General features: G+C 39.8%; 1 protein-coding gene and 1 long non-coding RNA gene across 4 annotated transcripts in view; one reads left to right on the forward strand and one right to left on the reverse strand.

Annotated features, from left to right (window-relative positions):
- Positions 1–17,257, reverse strand: part of RNF150 (ring finger protein 150) — a 160,440-nt gene that overhangs the window by 113,776 nt on the left and 29,407 nt on the right. The window lies entirely within an intron of this gene.
- On the forward strand, positions 7,438–16,147 carry LOC311622849. Its single transcript, XR_014795037.1, has 3 exons — positions 7,438–12,340; positions 12,588–13,307; positions 13,481–16,147. It is a non-coding gene; the product is annotated as an uncharacterized lncRNA (long non-coding RNA).

The following is a 17,257-nucleotide window of genomic DNA, read 5'->3' on the forward strand; positions in this document are numbered from 1 at the left end:
TCCCTCTCACAATCCAGGACTGCTGGCTCCCAACTGCTCGCCTGCCTGTCTTTCTGATTGCCCCTAACCACTTCTGCCTGCCAACCTGACCACCCCCTAACTACTCCCCTGCCAGCCTGATTGATGCCTAACTGCTCCTCTGCCAGCCTGTTTGCCTCTAACTGCCATCCCCTGCAGGCCTGGTCTCCCTCTCCTCTCACCCCCCACTGCTCTCCACTGCAGGCCTGGGTCCCCCCTAACTGCTCTTCCCTGCAGGCCCGGTCACCCCCAACTTTCCACCTCTGCAGGCTTGGTCATCCCTAACTTCCTTCCCCTGTAGGCTTGATCACCCCCAACTGCCCTCCATTGCAGGCCTGGTCCCTCCTAAATGCCCTCCCCTGCTGGCCATCTTGTGGTGGCCATCTTGTGTCCACATGGGGGCAGGATCTTTGACCACATGGGGGTAGCCATCTTGTGTGTTGGAGGGATGGTCAATCTGCATATTACTCTTTTATTAGATAGGATAGAGGCCCGGTGCACAGGTGGGGACCAGCTGGATTGTCTTGGAGGGGGTCCCAGATCAGGATGGGGGTTCCTTTGGGATGTGGGACGGTCTGGGTGAGAGGCCTGTGGTGGTTTGCAGGGTGAGTATCTCTTTGAAAGGCTTGCCCTCAAGCAGGACCAGGAGCTTTGGAGCCCAGAGGCCTTTGAGGGGCCCCTCTGCATTCCCCTGGTGTCTGGCTTTTACTTGAGCCTCTCCCTGAAACTGCTAACCATTCTTTTAACCACCTGAAGCCCTCTCCTGGGCATTGGACCAAATGAAACAATAAAGCTTTTTGCAGAAAGAAAAAAAAAAAAGTAAAGGAAAAACAGGAAAACCAAAGAAAAGGATTACATTATGTAGGGGGGCTATCAGGAGATGCATAGAAATGGGAAATGTTTACAGTTATGAAAATACTAGAATTAATTATGATCCCAAGATGGGTTTTAATGCAGCAGGTAAAACGCTGTCAAATATTATTTGAGCAATTGCTGAGAAGGTTTTGTCTCTCCTTCTTACAACCTTGGGTAGGTGCTGGAGGAACTATATTTCTATAAAGCTTTCAAATTTCATCTCCTACTGAAATAGACACCAACACTCCTCTTTAAATAGAATGCATTCTTTTCTGTTACATTCATGACCGGACTAGAGGGCACCCTTCGGTTGCCAAAGCCTGGGACATATATAAACTTGTTATTGGAGCATTCTAGGAAATGCACAACCACAAGTCTGGGAGGAAGTTGCAGAGTAGACGCTGCTTTCATACAACTGTTATTTACTGACACCCACCAGGGCCAAAATTGAAGTTTACACTTCAGTGAGTCATTGGTTCCATGACTTTGGAAGCATGGTGCATGAAGAATTCTTTGCAAACTGCTGACTGCTTCCTTAGCTTCTGAACATCTGTGTTGCTCTGTTCCCATGACCGTTTTTATTACTTTTTTGGTCAGCTGGAGAGGAATTCAAACCAAAAGGCAATTCATCGTGCTCAGTTTTCTCCACATTCATCCCACTGGTGAGGGAATGACTGCCAGATAGGAGGTCACGTGGCCTCACAATTACTGGGCCTCGATAAGAGGGGATATATTTGTCATTCCATAAACACACGTGAGGATAAAAGGAGAGATCTTGCTTATTTCACCTTGTCTGCAATACATTTTTGGATCATTTTCTTTACCTTCTAAATCTTAATATTTGCCCAAGACAACAAAAAAACAACATAAGCCCTCTCCCCCCAAAAATGTTCAAACTCAGTTTTGAAACCCAGTCCAGATCTTCCCAGGCTAATGGGAGCAGTGTGTGGAGTGTAGTGTGTGTGTGTGTGTGTGTGTGTGTGTGTGTGTGTGTGTGTGTTTCCCTGCTTTAATTTTTCACAGCTTGCCTACATCTCAAAAAGTTCAAAAAATATGTGTGAGGGATTGGCTTTTAAAAGCTGCTTGTTTTTATACATGTTACATTGCTGTGACAATACTCTGAACATATCAAATGCCTTCCATCTTTCCTACTGAAGGAATTTTGACCCCTTTCTCCATGTTCACAGCTCTCCGCTGTCAAAGGGATTTCCATCTGTAGCAGCAAAAGGCAGAGGCTGGACCCTGTCAAGGATCTTGGCTTGTGCGACTAAGCACATTCCCAGAACTGATCAAATATAGATGTACACATAGATGATAACTCACAGGATAAACTTTCCATCAAAAATAAATACTTTCAAGTAGTGTATCAATGGGTATTGTTAGAAGAAAAACAGAACATGGGGCCAAATAAAGATTTTTTTTTGAAATGCCCAGATGCAGCCCCAAAACACAAGAAATTCTATTAAATTAATTTAAAATGGACACCAGAGTAGTGGCTTTCTATAGGGTCTTTAGAGACCAAGATCTACTCTGCACCCTGTCTTCACTTTCATAAGCACTTTCATCCATGTGGAATCTAAAGCCACAGTTTAGATTCCACAAAAAACAGTGTTGAATGGAACTAGGGAACTACTACTTGCTGTAACATTATCAGGTGGCTGAGAATGTGTCGGGAAGAGGAGGCAAGGTGATTCATAGCAACTGCTGCACAGTAAGCTAAAGGAAGCTAAAAGAAGCTAAAAAAAAAAAAAAAAAAAAAAAAGCTGCTGTAAGTACAATGAAGCACAAGGTCTCCATTTGCTATGTTCAAAAGCAGTGTTTCCCAAACTTTTGACATATGTGTACCCCTTCTATAATTTTTGTAACACTGAGTACCCCTCGTACTCATGAGAACGTAGAATTAGGCTCAGCTAAGCATGGTGCAGTGCATATCCCTACCAAACTCTGGTGCAATGTGTACCCCCACCAAACTCTTCCCGTACCCCTGGGGGTACACGTACCACACTTTGGGAAACACTGTTCTAAAGGAATGTTACAAATAGAACATTACCCAACAATGGACTGCTGGGCAACAAAGCCCACAAGATGACCACCTTGGCATGCAGCCATCAGAATGGGTCAGAACTACATGTAGGTGAGAAACAATCGGCTATGGCAATTATATGATGAAGAAGGGGTGCCGGAAGCCAGTTCCAGCATGTCATAATTGCAAGAGTTTCATCAAAAGGTTGATGGAACTTGAGGACTCAACAAGGGCTAAGTCACATACATTATGACCTGTTGGGAATGGCTAAAGGCATTTCCCCAAAGGATGCATTCAATTGATTGTTTGCTGCCAGACAGCTCAGGGCATCTTAATCTACATGTAATTGCCTCCAGTTGGCTAAACACCTGAACAGCCAAAGGCAATTTCCCAATCTGACAATGCTTCTGTACACCAGTGTTTCCCAACCTTCTCTCATGATGAGAATCACCTGGTGGAGTTGTTAAAACACAGATTCCTGAATCCCAACTAAGAAGTGCTAAACTAGAATTTTTGGGAACATATAGGTAAAATTGTATACTTAACTAGTGCTCTAACACAGATATTATATACAGAGCACTAAGTTAGGTATGCAATTTTACCTATATGTTCTCAAAAATTCTAGTTTAGCACTTCTTAGTTGGGATTCAGGAATCTGTGTTTTAACAACTCCACCAGGTGATTCTCATCATGAGAGAAGGTTGGGAAACACTGCTGTACACAACCCTACTATTTGAAGTGTAAATCTCCACCTTGCCTTAGGGAAATTTGTGTTAATAAAAAGCAAGGGGTCCAGAGATAAGGAGAACTCTTAGTTTCTTTAGCTAGGCTCCTCTAACCCCCAATGCCTTTCAAAATTATCTTTCGTCTCTGGACTCCTACTGAAGTTACACACAGTCTTTCTCCAGATTGCTGAACCCTTATTAATGCCCGAACAAGAACCCAGGCAAAGGGGGTTTCCCCATCCAGCTGGTGTGACTCAGTAGTTGAGCATCAACCTATGAACCAGAAGATCATGGTTCAAATCCAAGTCAAGACATATGCCCCAGTTGTGGGCTTGATCCCCAGTGCGAGGTGTGCAGGAGGCAGCTGATCAATGATTTTCTCTCATCATTTATGTTCCTATCTTTCTCTCGAATAAATAATTATATATTTAAGTTTTTTAAAAAGAACAGGTTATCTTTCCTAGTTGCTTCTTTGCTACATTTAGTTTTGTAGAAGCTACCTCAATATACCAAGCAATATAATTCTTTTCTCACTTTTCACTTTTGATAAAATCTAAGAAGGGTAGCAGTAGCAGACTTTCCAAACAAAAGCAGCAGTATGGCCAGATACCCAGCCCTGGCAGGGCCAGCCAGCTGTTCAAGGTCAGCACCTGTTCTGAGTGACAGGTATTATGAAATGTTGTTAATTAGTTGTGCCTCAACTAAGGGATGAAAAGTATCTTAAAAATATGAAGCAAAGGGGAGAAGAAGAAGGATCTAGGTATTTCAAGGGTTTGTATTTTGCTAATAGTGAAAAAGAAATTACAGTCTATCAATAAGTACTAGAGTTAAATGAAAAGTGTAGCCAACGTAATTAAGGATATGAACATAAGCCTAAAGAAATCTTCAGATATGGGGTCTAGAGAGGAAAAAAAAATTGCATACCAGAGAGGAACATGGTAAAAGTAAGAGCTAAGAGGACAACAAAATTAAGATAAAAAGCTTAAAGAAAGATAAAAAATTTTTACAGCAGTTATAATTAATTAGTAAAGGATTAATTTGTAGTAAAATAAACACATTTTAAAAATAAACAAAATTATCATCAAAATCCCAGTGGATAAAAGTGGGTGAGAGATTCAGAAATTTAACTAAAGAGGATATACACTGTTAATAATTATAGAAATACAAATGAAGAGAATAACACCAGCAAATATTTCAGAAAACTTTTTTTTTTTTTTTTTTTTTAAATCATAAAGGTCTTTTAGTATTGGACTAAAGTAAGAAAGTTAAATTCATCAATTGCTGATGACATTACTGGGGAGATATTTGCCAATGAGAAAACAATAAATATGTTCAGTGACTCCATTTATTGTTTTAAATACATAAATATTGAATATCATGCTGCAATTAGAAAGATAAACATAATTAATAAATGTGAAGAAACATTTATAAAATATTAAGGAAAATGTAGAAAAAACATACACATATGCATACATATATTATAATTATAAAAAACTACTTATTATATGTTTGAAACAAATATCAGACAAAGAAATGAAACTGGTTGCGGAATTTAGGATTTTTATTATGGGTAAATACTTTTCTAATTACAATTTAATGTTTCTTCTTTTTTATTATATAAATATATTTAAAAGAATGTACTCAAATCTGGAGAAAAGCATTTTCCAGACAATGTATTCTAGATAATAACCTTCCCATCCCCTAAAAAAAATAATACCTACAACACCTGCCCAGGCCCTTGAAATAGAAGTGTGTGGGCTGGTGAGAGGATGTGGCTGACTAGTCAGCACTAACAGTCTTTGCTCCTCCCCTCCCCTCTCCTCTGCCTGAGGCCTTTATGGCATATTTTTAAAACATGTAACAACCTTTCAGAGAGAGTTTATAACTTTATTCATATACCCTTGCATTACTTTGACTATCACAGTATGTAGGGCCCAGGGTTTGAAGAAAGAAGAAAATCTACCTATATAAAATGTACAACAAAAAATATTTTGCTTGCCAACATGCAAATCTGTGGTTAAATTCTATACATGAAATAAACCAACATGTCACAGCCACTGAGGTAGTTGTCAAGATTAAGCAAGGGTGAAGGAAGTACATTGTCTAATTGGAGGCTCTGAGAGCTAAATTGAGTTATTTAATTTGGAATTAATGTGGGATTAGGTCTCTCAATCATTCAGATTCCACAGTTGGGTGTTTTGAGCTACTGATGAGACAATGGTGGCAGAAACAATTAATTATAGTTGCCAGTCAAGAATAACAAGAGGATGGATGATTGAAAACAGATCACTGAAAAAAATCATCTGTTTGATTTTAGAATAAAGTTGTGATCCACTTAGCAAATTCATCGTCATAATTCTGGGAGTCAGATGTTCAGTAAGATGCAGAGAAAGCGAGAGAAGGTGGTCAATATTTCTCTTTTTAAATCCACAAAGCAAATAATTCGCATTAAGGTAATAAAGAGCACGGTGCTTTATTTCTATGAATGACCTTTAACATTAAAAAACGAACCTGGAGAAACAGTCTGCTTGATGAGTACCTCTCTGGGCCTTTAACACACAGTAGGTGTTCATAAAGGCCCTGTAGGAGAGTCGTTGAGGCCAGCCCTCCACCTCCACTCTTTTCTGCCGCCCCACCCCACTGGCCTCTGGACCTGGACGCCCATGTCCTGATAACCTCTCACCTCTACTCCAGGGATCAACCATCACTTTGACAGAACCCCTGCATTCTAGTATCTGCCTTCTCAGCAACACACACAGCAAACCTGGGCAACGCTCCACATCCCGACATCCTGCCCCACCAACAGGACCAAACCCTCTGCTCTGAAAGTGGTGGCATGAAGACTAAACTTCACTACCATGGGCATAACTCCGTGAGATCTTCTTCTGATTAAACACAGCATCACCTACCCTTTAATAAAACTGAAACGATTTTGCAATAATCGGATGCCACTAGGGCTGTGATCCATGAGCTTCTGGATGAAACAAATCTGTGCACAAAGTAAAAAAGTACGTATTATCAATGAAATGTGTGCATCTGATTTATATTCTTATCTTGATATGCTGAACAGATGCCTTGTTATTAAGATGAGCAAACATCTATTTTATTTATTTTTAACGTAGAGGGGATATATTCTTACTGGAAACCTTTGATAACAGGTTTCTTGTAAAATTACTACATTTGTTGTAAATGTTTGGAAAACACAAAAGGAAGAAGAAAGGGAGAAAAGAGAGATGTAGAGGGCGGAGAAGGTGGGGGTGGGAGAGGAGGAGGAGAAAGGGAAAAAGCTTTATCCTTAATCCCCCTTTTGGGACAATACTGTGACTATTTTGGTGGCTTTTAAAAATTGAGTATATGATATACCCTCCGATTCTTTAGCCTGCGTTCCCCCACAAAATCTAATGCAAACATATTGTGGTCAATACATAATCATTAGCATGATGTTTAATAGCCACATAGAATTCCATCCTGCTCACTCCAGGAAGAGCATGGGTCCCGGAGCCAGACTTCTGCGCGTCACAATCCAGCCTCCGCTGGTTACTGGTAATGTCAGTGAACTTCCCTATTCCTCATCTCCCTCATCCTTAAAGTGGGGAAAAACCAGCAGCTAACTTAAAGAATTGTTGTGAAGATTAAAGAAAATATAGTAGGCAACATATGTAGCACAGTGGCTGGTGTACAGTAACATACTTAATACATGTTAACCATTGGGTTTTTCCTGTGTCTCAGACACCTGCATTGATGGACTGTGTGAGCTTCTTCTTCTTCTTCTTCTTCTTCTTCTTCTTCTTCTTCTTCTTCTTCTTTCTTCTAAATAAATCTTTATCGCTCATATTATTACAATTGTTCCTCCTTTCCCCCCCCCCATAGCTCCCTTCCATCCGGTTCCCGCCCCACCCTCTGCCCTTACCTCCCCTCTCCAGTCCCCCACCCCTCCCGCCACTGTCCTCATCCATAGATGTACAATTTTAATCCAGTCTCTTTCTACACCCCCCACACCCCTTTCCCCCTGATAATTATCAATTCACTCCCTCTCTTTGCCCGATTCTATTATATTCACCAGTTTATTCTGTTCCTCAGATTTTTAATTCACTCGATTTTTAGATTCACTTGTTGATATATATGTATTTGTTGATCATAATTTTTATCTTTTTTCTTCTTCTTCCTCTTCTTAAATAACACCTTTCAGCATTTCATATAATACTGGTTTGGTGGTGATGAACTCCTTTAGCTTTTTCTTATCTGTGAAACTCTTTATCTGCCCTTCAATTCTGAATGATAACTTTGCTGGATACAGTAATCTTGGTTGTTGTGTGAGCTTCTAAAAGGCCCCAACGGTGTCCTTATGGGCTTTGAGATAACAGAGTTGACCGATAATACAAGTGTGTTGGATGACTGCATGCATGGCTGCTGGCTGGATAACTGTGTTAACTGGCAGGAGCCCAGGTAGCTTTGACAACAGAAAAACGTCATTCAACATTGGGAGAGGACTGTAATCTCACCCTCTTCTGAACTCGGTGAGTTTGGTGGCATTCGATTTCTTTGAAGAACTTGGAGAGCAATAGGGGACAACATTTGGCTCCTCCCTTGGATCATGTGTTTTGTTCTTTTACTTTAAACTCATGACCTTCCTGTGGCTCCAAAGTCTGTCTTGCCTTGCAGTCCCCATTCTTTCTTAGCAGCCCCCTGCCTCACTGGGATTTTCTTGGCCACCAATAATACGGCCAGGGGATCATACATTTAATCAAGTAACTTATCCCTTGGCCTCCTCACCTTTATTCTATGATTTCTATGATCCTTTGATTGCTTCCAGATACAAATTTCAGTTATTTGGGTTTTGCATCATTTTCACCAAGTCTAAATGTTCTAAGTTTAAAAATATATATCGTTGACTGACCAATCAACCATCAAATGGAAAGTTCTCTGCTGATTTGTTTTCACCCTCAGAGTCATATGTATTTTTTTAATCTAACAAATGTGTGCTTTCATCAGAAGCTTAACCGTGTTACTCCAGGGCCCAATATTCTGCAGTTCTCTTTAGAATTCATCCCAGTTGCAGTTCCATATTTTTTTCCAGTAACCTTTCCCCACCATTGTAAACATTTCTGTTGAATACCATCAATTATTCAGCAAGTATTCTGGTTGCAATTTGAGCTTCAGCTATGTAGGCAAAGTAAGATGGAAAGCTGAGGTAATTCACCTGAAAATCTAACATTTAAAAAGAATCTGGCTATTTTGGAGAAGTTCACAAGGTAATAAAAAAAAAAAAAACTACATCTTTTTTATAGGAACTCACACTTTAGAATAAAAGAGACAACTTTGGCCTGGCCTGCCTGGCGTGGGGGCGGGCTAGAAGGGGTCAATGAGGGAGAAAAAGGACATATATAATACTATAAACATTAAAGGTTTTTTTTTTTTTAAGGGACAACTTTAACACTCCTAGTGTTCATATTTCTGGATTCTCAGCCAATTCTTTTAGTTTTTAGAGAAGAAAAGTATTTGGTTAAATTTCATAACAACACATAATTTTTACTTAATAAACTATAAATTTTTACTTAATAAATTATAAAACTCTGGATATATATTTTGCCTTGTGAAGAGGTAGCTTTATCTCCAAATGAGTTATTTGATCATAATATGAAGAAGGAAATCATGTGTACTTACAAAATAATTTATTGAAGCTTCCACAGCCATCCTACATTATTATTTCTAAATAGCTTGGATTTCAATTCAAATAATTCTATGCTTTATTGCAAACACATTCACCCTCATGCCTGAGAAAGCTGGCATAAAACACTATGAAATTAAATCTATTTTAATTTAAGAGATTCTGTGTAATTAGGGTTACTTAATTGTCAAATATGTGATAAGTAGCAATCAAATAAAAAATTAAACATAGGTATCGAGCATAAGCTATAATTAGGAAGGATGCATTTGTTTTTGGCCTTACATTTGTAAATGTAAATTATGCCAAAATATGAGAAACAAGGGGAAAAATGATGTTTCACACCTCCCCTCATGTGTTGCTATAGTGGGGATGTAAATTCATGTAAGATCCCATGGATATTGGACTAAAATTCCATCTTTTTATGACTGCATGGAGGTTTAATTATTCTTTCCCTACTATTTCAGAAAATTAAATTGGAACTATTGAGCTATTTGCCTATATCCTAGGAATAAATAAAATATACTCAAAGAAAAGGATGCTAACAGTCAATGTTACCTAATACTTACATGGCAGCAACAGAAATGATTATTGAAAATAATCAGACTAGCTCTGGCCAGTGTACTCAGTGGTTAATGTGACGGCTTCTGAATGGGAAGGGTAGTGGGTTTGAATCCCAATAAAGGGCATGTACCTGGGAAGTTTATATGGCAAGTGTTAGCACTGAGATTGAGCCAACAAAAATATTCCCCAAGCTATTACTGATGAATGCTGTCTTAAAAAAAAAAATAAGAAGAAAGTTGGGTAGCATTCCCATTTAATTCTTAAGAGAGACTTTTGCATATTGACATAAAAGGGAGAAATAAATAAAGAAGGAGAAATAAAAAAGAAAGAAGACAAAGGGAGGCAATAAGAGGAAAGAAGGGAGGAGGGAGGGAGGAAATTTATTGCTAGAAAAAGCATGAAACATTTTGGCCTAGAGTTTAATTAATGTAAAGTATGGCACAAATCTAAATATGGGGTTTCTGAGTGCAATAACCTTTCATTCTCCAACCAAAACACAACATTGTATGGCTCTTGAAAGCTTGTGTGTTAACAGGGAGATGTTTATGGGTAGCAGAGCCATCTACACATTTCTAGGAAGTACAGGTACTGCAATTGAAAGAGAGCATGATGGGAGCTTTTGTTCTTTCAGGATAAAGGCCATCCACCGCTTCTGACGCTTCTGACGTCTGGACAACACTGCATTTGTGCAGTCCCAAAGAGCAAAAGCCAGAATATCAGGGCTGGCTCTTGGTAGCTTTTATTTTGTCTCTTTATGAGAAAAAAAAATTTTTTTTTTTTTAAAAAGAGAGAGATCCTGCCATAATTCAAGCAACTTCTAGGGCAGTGGTATCCAAACCAACATGCATATGAACCACCTAGGGACCTTGTTAGAATGCAGATTCTGACCCAGTAGGTCTGGGGCCTGGGATTCTGTATGACACACAGCTTCTACTAAGATTCCAGGGCATTCGCACTGAGCACCTGTCCACCCACGGCCATGCAGCAGTGTCACAGGAACTGTTGCAACAGGCAAAGAACATTAAATTTGAAATACAATCTCCTATGAGTTTCGTTAGTGCAATTTAATCTCTCTGAATGAAAATCAAGATCTTGGACAGAAATGGTGAAGGGATTAAGAAGTACAAATTGGTAGTTACAAAACAGTCCCAGGGATGTAGTGCAGCATAGAAAATGTAGTCAATAATATTGTAATGACTCTGCATGGTGCCACACGGGTACTGGAAATACCAGGAACACTTTGGATTGTCTAACCACTATGCTGTATACCAGAAATCAATGTAAAATAATATTACATGCAAACTGTAATTGAAACAAATTAAATTATAAAATAAAAAAATACATACAAACTAAAAGTTACCAAACCTATTTTTTTTTTTTTTTTTAAATCTTGGTTCCAGATACTGAATCTAGACCAAAGTCACCAAATAAGAGAAGCCCTAGTTAGAGGAAAAGTGGGCAGACTTTTTCTGGAAAGTGAGAAGGTAAATATTTTAGGCCTTGTGGGCCATATAATATGTCATAACTACTCAATTTTGCACTACAATAAGATAAATGGGTGTGGCTGTGTTCCAATAAAACTTTATTCACAAAAATGGGTGATGGGCTGTATTTGGCCTCAGAAAGGGCCATGGTCCACCAACCCTGGTCTAAACCAATGTCAGCCAAGTAAAGGAAGCCCATCCTGAAGTAACCCTCAAGATAAAACATTCAATAATAGCTAAAAATTTGAGCTCAGAACCAGTCTATTGTTGTTTATTAACTACTAGAAGCCCAGTGCAAAAATTTGTGCTCAGTGTGTGTGTGTGTGTGTGTGTGTGTGTGTCCCTCAGCCCAGCCTGCACCCTCTCCAATCTGGGACATCCCTCACAATCCAGGACTGCTGGCTCCCAACTGCTCACCTGCCTGCCTGATTGCCCCTAATTACTTCTGCCTGCCAGCTTGATCACCCCCCTAACCACTCCCCTGCCAGCCTGATTGATACCTAACTGCTCCCCTTTCAGCCCAATTGCCTCTAACTGCCCTCCCCTGCAGGCCTGGTCTCCCCCAACTGCCCTCCTCTGTTGGCCTGGTCACCCCTAACTGCCCTCCCCTGCAGGCCATTTTGTGGTGGCCATCTTGTGTCCACATAGGGGCAGCCATCTTGTGTGTTGGAATGATGGTTAATTTGCATATCACTCTTTCATTAGATAGGATAATTTTCTGCTTTAATCTCAGTCTAATAATCAAAGGTTCAAAATGTTGTTATATTTTTCCCTGAACTGTGCCTTTATATTCATAAATTGCTTAAAAAAATCTCTTTAGTTTTATTTTGCCTCTAATGTAGTGTTTTTTTTTTTAATTTTAATTTTTTGTTAATCGTTGCCAGAGGATATTTTTCCCATTGAGTTTTAGGGAGAGTAGAAGAGAGAGGGAATGAGAGAGAGAAACATAGATGTGAGAGAAACACATCAATTGGTTGCCTCCTGCACGCACTCTGACTAGGGACCTGTCATAACTACTCAATTTTACTAATTGTAGGGGAAGAGCCTGGGTTGGTGGGACCATGGCCCTTTCTGAGGCCAAATACAGCCCATCACCCATTTTTGTGAATAAAGTTTTATTGGAACACAGCCACACCCATTTACCTTATTGTAGTGCAAAATTGAGTAGTTATGACAGATTAGTAGTTGAAGAGCCTACAACCGAGATACATGCCCTTGACACCAGAATCAAAGAATCTTCCCCCCGGTTGTAGGGGAAGAGCCTACAACCGAGATACATGCCCTTGACACCAGAATCAAACCTGGGACCCTTTGGTCCCCAGGCTGACACTCTAGCCACTGAGCCAAACCAGCTAGGGCTCTAACGTAGTTTTTAATTCATGACTTTCGACTTAGAACTTTTCTATATAACTTGAGTTGCATCTAATCCAAATAGGACTTTAAAGAATTTTCCATTGGGCTTTCCAAAATAGTTTCATTCCTAGTACTTAAAACAATCTTTTGTCACTTCTTACTTTTTCTTATGTGAGGTTTGGTGGGAAAATCTCTAGCATAAGAACATTTCCTTTTAAAAATATGTTTTCAAGATCTAATTGAAAAAATGATGACACTATCTAGTCAGTTGTTTTCATAAAAATGTACGAGGATACTACCTATTAAAAGATTACATATCTTTTATAAAATTACAAATAGGAACTATTCTTTTAAGATTTCTTTGAAGTTTTCTAACATTGCACAAAATAAGCTGACAGGCATAGGTCAAATAATTTCCAGTGCTTCCCAGGCCTTGCAAGCTGTGCTCTTTGCTCCAAATTCATTTCTCCTCTCCACCAGCCTTCAGTTAGACCTACTTCCCATTTCTACACTAAAACTGCTTTTTTAAAAATAGCACACAATTGTATCATTCGTATTCAATTTTCCTTTCCTCTTAAGATAGATGTTTATTATTTTTAGGGGTCCTCAAACTTTTTAAAGTGGGGGCCAGATCACGGTCCCTCAGAGAGCTGGAGGGCCGGACTATATGAACTACCAATTCCTACTGTAACACCTTGGCTGCGCTCACTGCCCAAAAAACCTGGCGGGCAGGATCAGACTCCCCTGGGGGCTGCATGTGGCCCGCGGGCCGTAGTTTGAAGACCCCTGATAGAGCATAAGATCAGACCGTGAATTCTAAAACACAAGCAAATGTGATTGGATTTAACAGGTCACTAGGGTTGGTTTCCCCACCTTGAAAGTATATGCTTTTTCCCCCCAAGGCTTCAAACTGTGTGTTTTATCCTTCCTTTATTCCCCATTCTGCTAAGTTTAGCATCTTTGTGTGGGTGAGCCCTGACTTCCCTCCCCTACACCATCAGCTTTGAGACTTCTAGCCAATTGCCATGCTGGGCCTCTGAGATCTTTACTTGTAAGTCTCTTATTAAAAAGAAAAACACATTGCCTATAAAACACAAATATAATTAACAAAAATATTTCATATAATAAGCACTCAACAATTTTTTTTTATTTTTTGCTTTAAATTTTACTTGCATTTAAGTATTAAATCCATTCATCTGCCAGTGAATGGCATTTCATTCCCTTGGTCAAAATGGTTCTGTTTGAAAGAAGACAGCTCAGTCTAATTCACTACTTCAGTCACCTGATATCAATGGAATTACTATTCTTGCTTCTCAAACCCCCAAATGTTAGTTTATTTGGTACAGCTTAAAAAGCAGCAGCCAAGGACCCTGGAAACATTGCCTGCACTAGAGCTGTGGTGTTCTCTACACTCACTCCATGTCCTTCTCCTTTTATTGGGAAAGAAAAGGTAAAAGAGCAAACAAGTTAAACAAGTAAAAACTCCTGGACACAGACAACAGTATGTCAGTTACCAAAAGGGAAGGGGATCAGGGAAGTAGTAAAAAGTAAGAGAGGTCAAATATATTTGACTTTTGGTGGTGAATAAACAATGCAATATACAGACAATGTACCATAGAACTGTACATTTCAAACCTATATAATTTTATTAACCAATGTCCCCCCAATAAATTTAATTTTTAAAAGGAGGAGATAAAAATTAATGATTTAGGCCTATTCAAAGGTGAGAAGGAATCTAAGAGATCTGAAAAAAGATGTCCACACAAAAACCTGTATACGAAAGCTTATAGCAGCCTTATTTATTTATAACCACCCAAACCCAAATGTCCTCAGTGGATAAGTGACAACCCAATCTCTGGTACGTCCACAAGAGCAAACTATTGATACACAGGACATCAGGGATGAGTCTCAATACAGTGTGCTCAGTAGAAGAGGCCAGATGCCAAAAGCCACATTCTGTATGATCCCATTAATATGACATTAATAGGCAAAACAACACGGTGGAGAGCAGAGTCCTGGTTGCCCGAGGGTGGGAATGGGGCAGAATTTGACCACTAAGGGGCAACACAGAGAATTTTAACAGGTGATGGAACTGTTCTGTATCTTTACTGTGATGGTGGTACATGACTCTTGTCAAAACTCCTAAGATTGTACAATAAGTAAAGTAAATTTCACTGCATATGTATTTTAAAATGTTTAAAATCGAAGGCCAGATAAAGAACTTCCCAGACAAGAAAAAGCTAAAGGACTTCATCACCATTCAGACCAATATTATGAGAAATGTTAAAGCGTCTTCTTTAAGAAGAAAAAAAAATGAAAATATGAATAGTAAAATTGCAATATATACATATCTATCCACAATTGAATCTAAAAATCAAAATAAAAGAGCATGCAGAACAGAAACAGACTCACAGATACAGAGACATTTAGTTGGTTGCCAGATGGGAAGGGGAGATGGGAGAATAGGTGGAAAAGGTGGAGGGATTAATAAGTCCAAATTAGTAGTTACAGAACAGTTATAAAGGTTGTAAAGTATAGCATAGGGAATATAGTCAATAATATTCTAATAACTATGCATGGTGTCAGATGGGTATGAGAATTCTTGGGATGATCACTTAATACGTTTTAGAATACCTAATGACTGGGGTGTACACCTGAAACAAATATAATATTATATGTCAACTTGTAATTGAACAATAAAATAAAAAAGATTTAAAATAAAAAAATAAAAAATTCTTAAAATACTTCTTTTAGTTTATTATTCATTGGGGAGAGATTGGTTAATAAAATTATATAGGTTTCAAGGGTACAATTCTATAATACATCATCTGTGTATTGCATTGTGTGTATACTACTCAAAGTCAAATGTCCTTTGGCCACTGTATATTAGCTCCCTTCCCCCTCCCCCTCCTGTCTCTCTGGGAAGCACCAAACTATTGTCTCTGTGTATGAGTGTGTGTGTGTGTATGTGTGTGTGTGTGTGTGTGTGTGTGAGTGTGTGTGTGTGTGTGAGAGAGAGAGAGAGAGAGAGAGAGAGAGAGAGAGAGAGAGAGAGTGAGAGAGAGAGAGAGAGAGAGAGAGACAGAGAGAGACAGAGAGAGACAGAGAGAGAGAGAGGTTTCCTGACTGTGGAAACAAGAACAGAGACCATGAAGACTAAATCCCACCATCGTTTAGTTATTAACCTGGGGAAGAGTCTAGCCTTCTTTTCCTTAGGTTCCCCTCTCTGGTTAAGCACGACCAGCCAGGCTGGTACTCTCGCTATGTGCCAGGGGTCAGCACCTGCAGAGGTTCTGCTGGTCCTGGCCTCGCAAGCAGCTGAAGACCCACTGGCGACTGGCCCTCGGAGGCTGCAGACCTGGTCAGGGACGGGCTGCACGTGGGGCCTTTTCCTGCCTCCCTGACCATGAGGTTAAGTTGTTTCTCTGACCTAAATTATAAAGTCTTTGATGTTTCTTGAAACCATTTTAAAACAGACAAACAGAATCCAGCAGCTATAGCCTGCATCAATCTCTGAGATTTTAGCTAAGGAGGGGAAAAAAAAAAAAAAAGAATCTTTCCCTCTCTTGAAACCAAAGCATCCCAAGGGAAGCACAATAGTCTGCTCTCAATTTTTTAAAATAAAATGTGGTCATGTTCGGAAACTGTGAGGGCAGCACAAAGAGCATAAATCAGTTCTCTGAGAATTTATCTTGGTCCCAAATGAGACCCGATGCAACTGTAGATCCCTGTGCTTGACCATGCCCTGGGTCAGTGGGCAATGTGCAGTGTGACGGGGTTACCCAAGGCCAACGTGGACCTCAGTGAATGAAAGGAAAAGGCATCCATCTTCTCCTCTAGAACCTCACGTTCCAATCTCAGGAGACCTTGTGGGATTGTTTTTAAAGGGATGTTGGAAAGGAGGGCTTGTTACATGCTTTGCTGTTTTGCAAGGGAAATGATTTCACTCTATCCCATATTAAACCATTACCAGGCCTGCTTTCAAAATCAGAGCAGATTATGTCTATAAATAGTTTTAAAAGGAGTTTAAGATTAAGGAGAGGTTCATAACAAGTCTCTTCCATTTCAAGTGCAAAATATCTCAGCCCACCTCACGGTGACAGCATGGGGCTGGATAGTGCCATTGAACGAAGTGGTGTTTCATCATCTTTATCAGTTTCTCCAGGTTCTAACAGAGACAGTTTGCTGACAGGCTTGCCTAATTTGTTGTAAAGGATATAAGGCGGCTTTTGCTGCTGTGATGCTCTCTTTGTGTGGAGACTGCTCGGAGAGGTCAATTCTGATGAAAAGGTTAACTTTTGCCCTGCCATTGTGGCTCAGTGGTTAAGCACCCACCTCTGCACTGGGAGGTCCCCGGTTCAATTCTAGGTCAGGGCACATGGCTGGGTTTCAAGCTCAATCCCCAGCAGGGGGCGTGCGGGAGGCAGCTGATGGATGATGCTTCCCTCATGGATGTTTCTCTCTCTCTGTTACTCTTTCTAAAAAAATCAATAAAAATATACATTTTTTGAAAAGGTTGACTTTCTGCTCTCTCCAACTGCAGCACTTGCAGGCCACACATCCTATCCTA

Source organism: Pipistrellus hanaki (genome assembly GCF_964339955.1).
Source record: "Pipistrellus hanaki genome assembly, chromosome: 5".
NCBI classification, from domain to species: domain Eukaryota; kingdom Metazoa; phylum Chordata; class Mammalia; order Chiroptera; family Vespertilionidae; genus Pipistrellus; species Pipistrellus hanaki.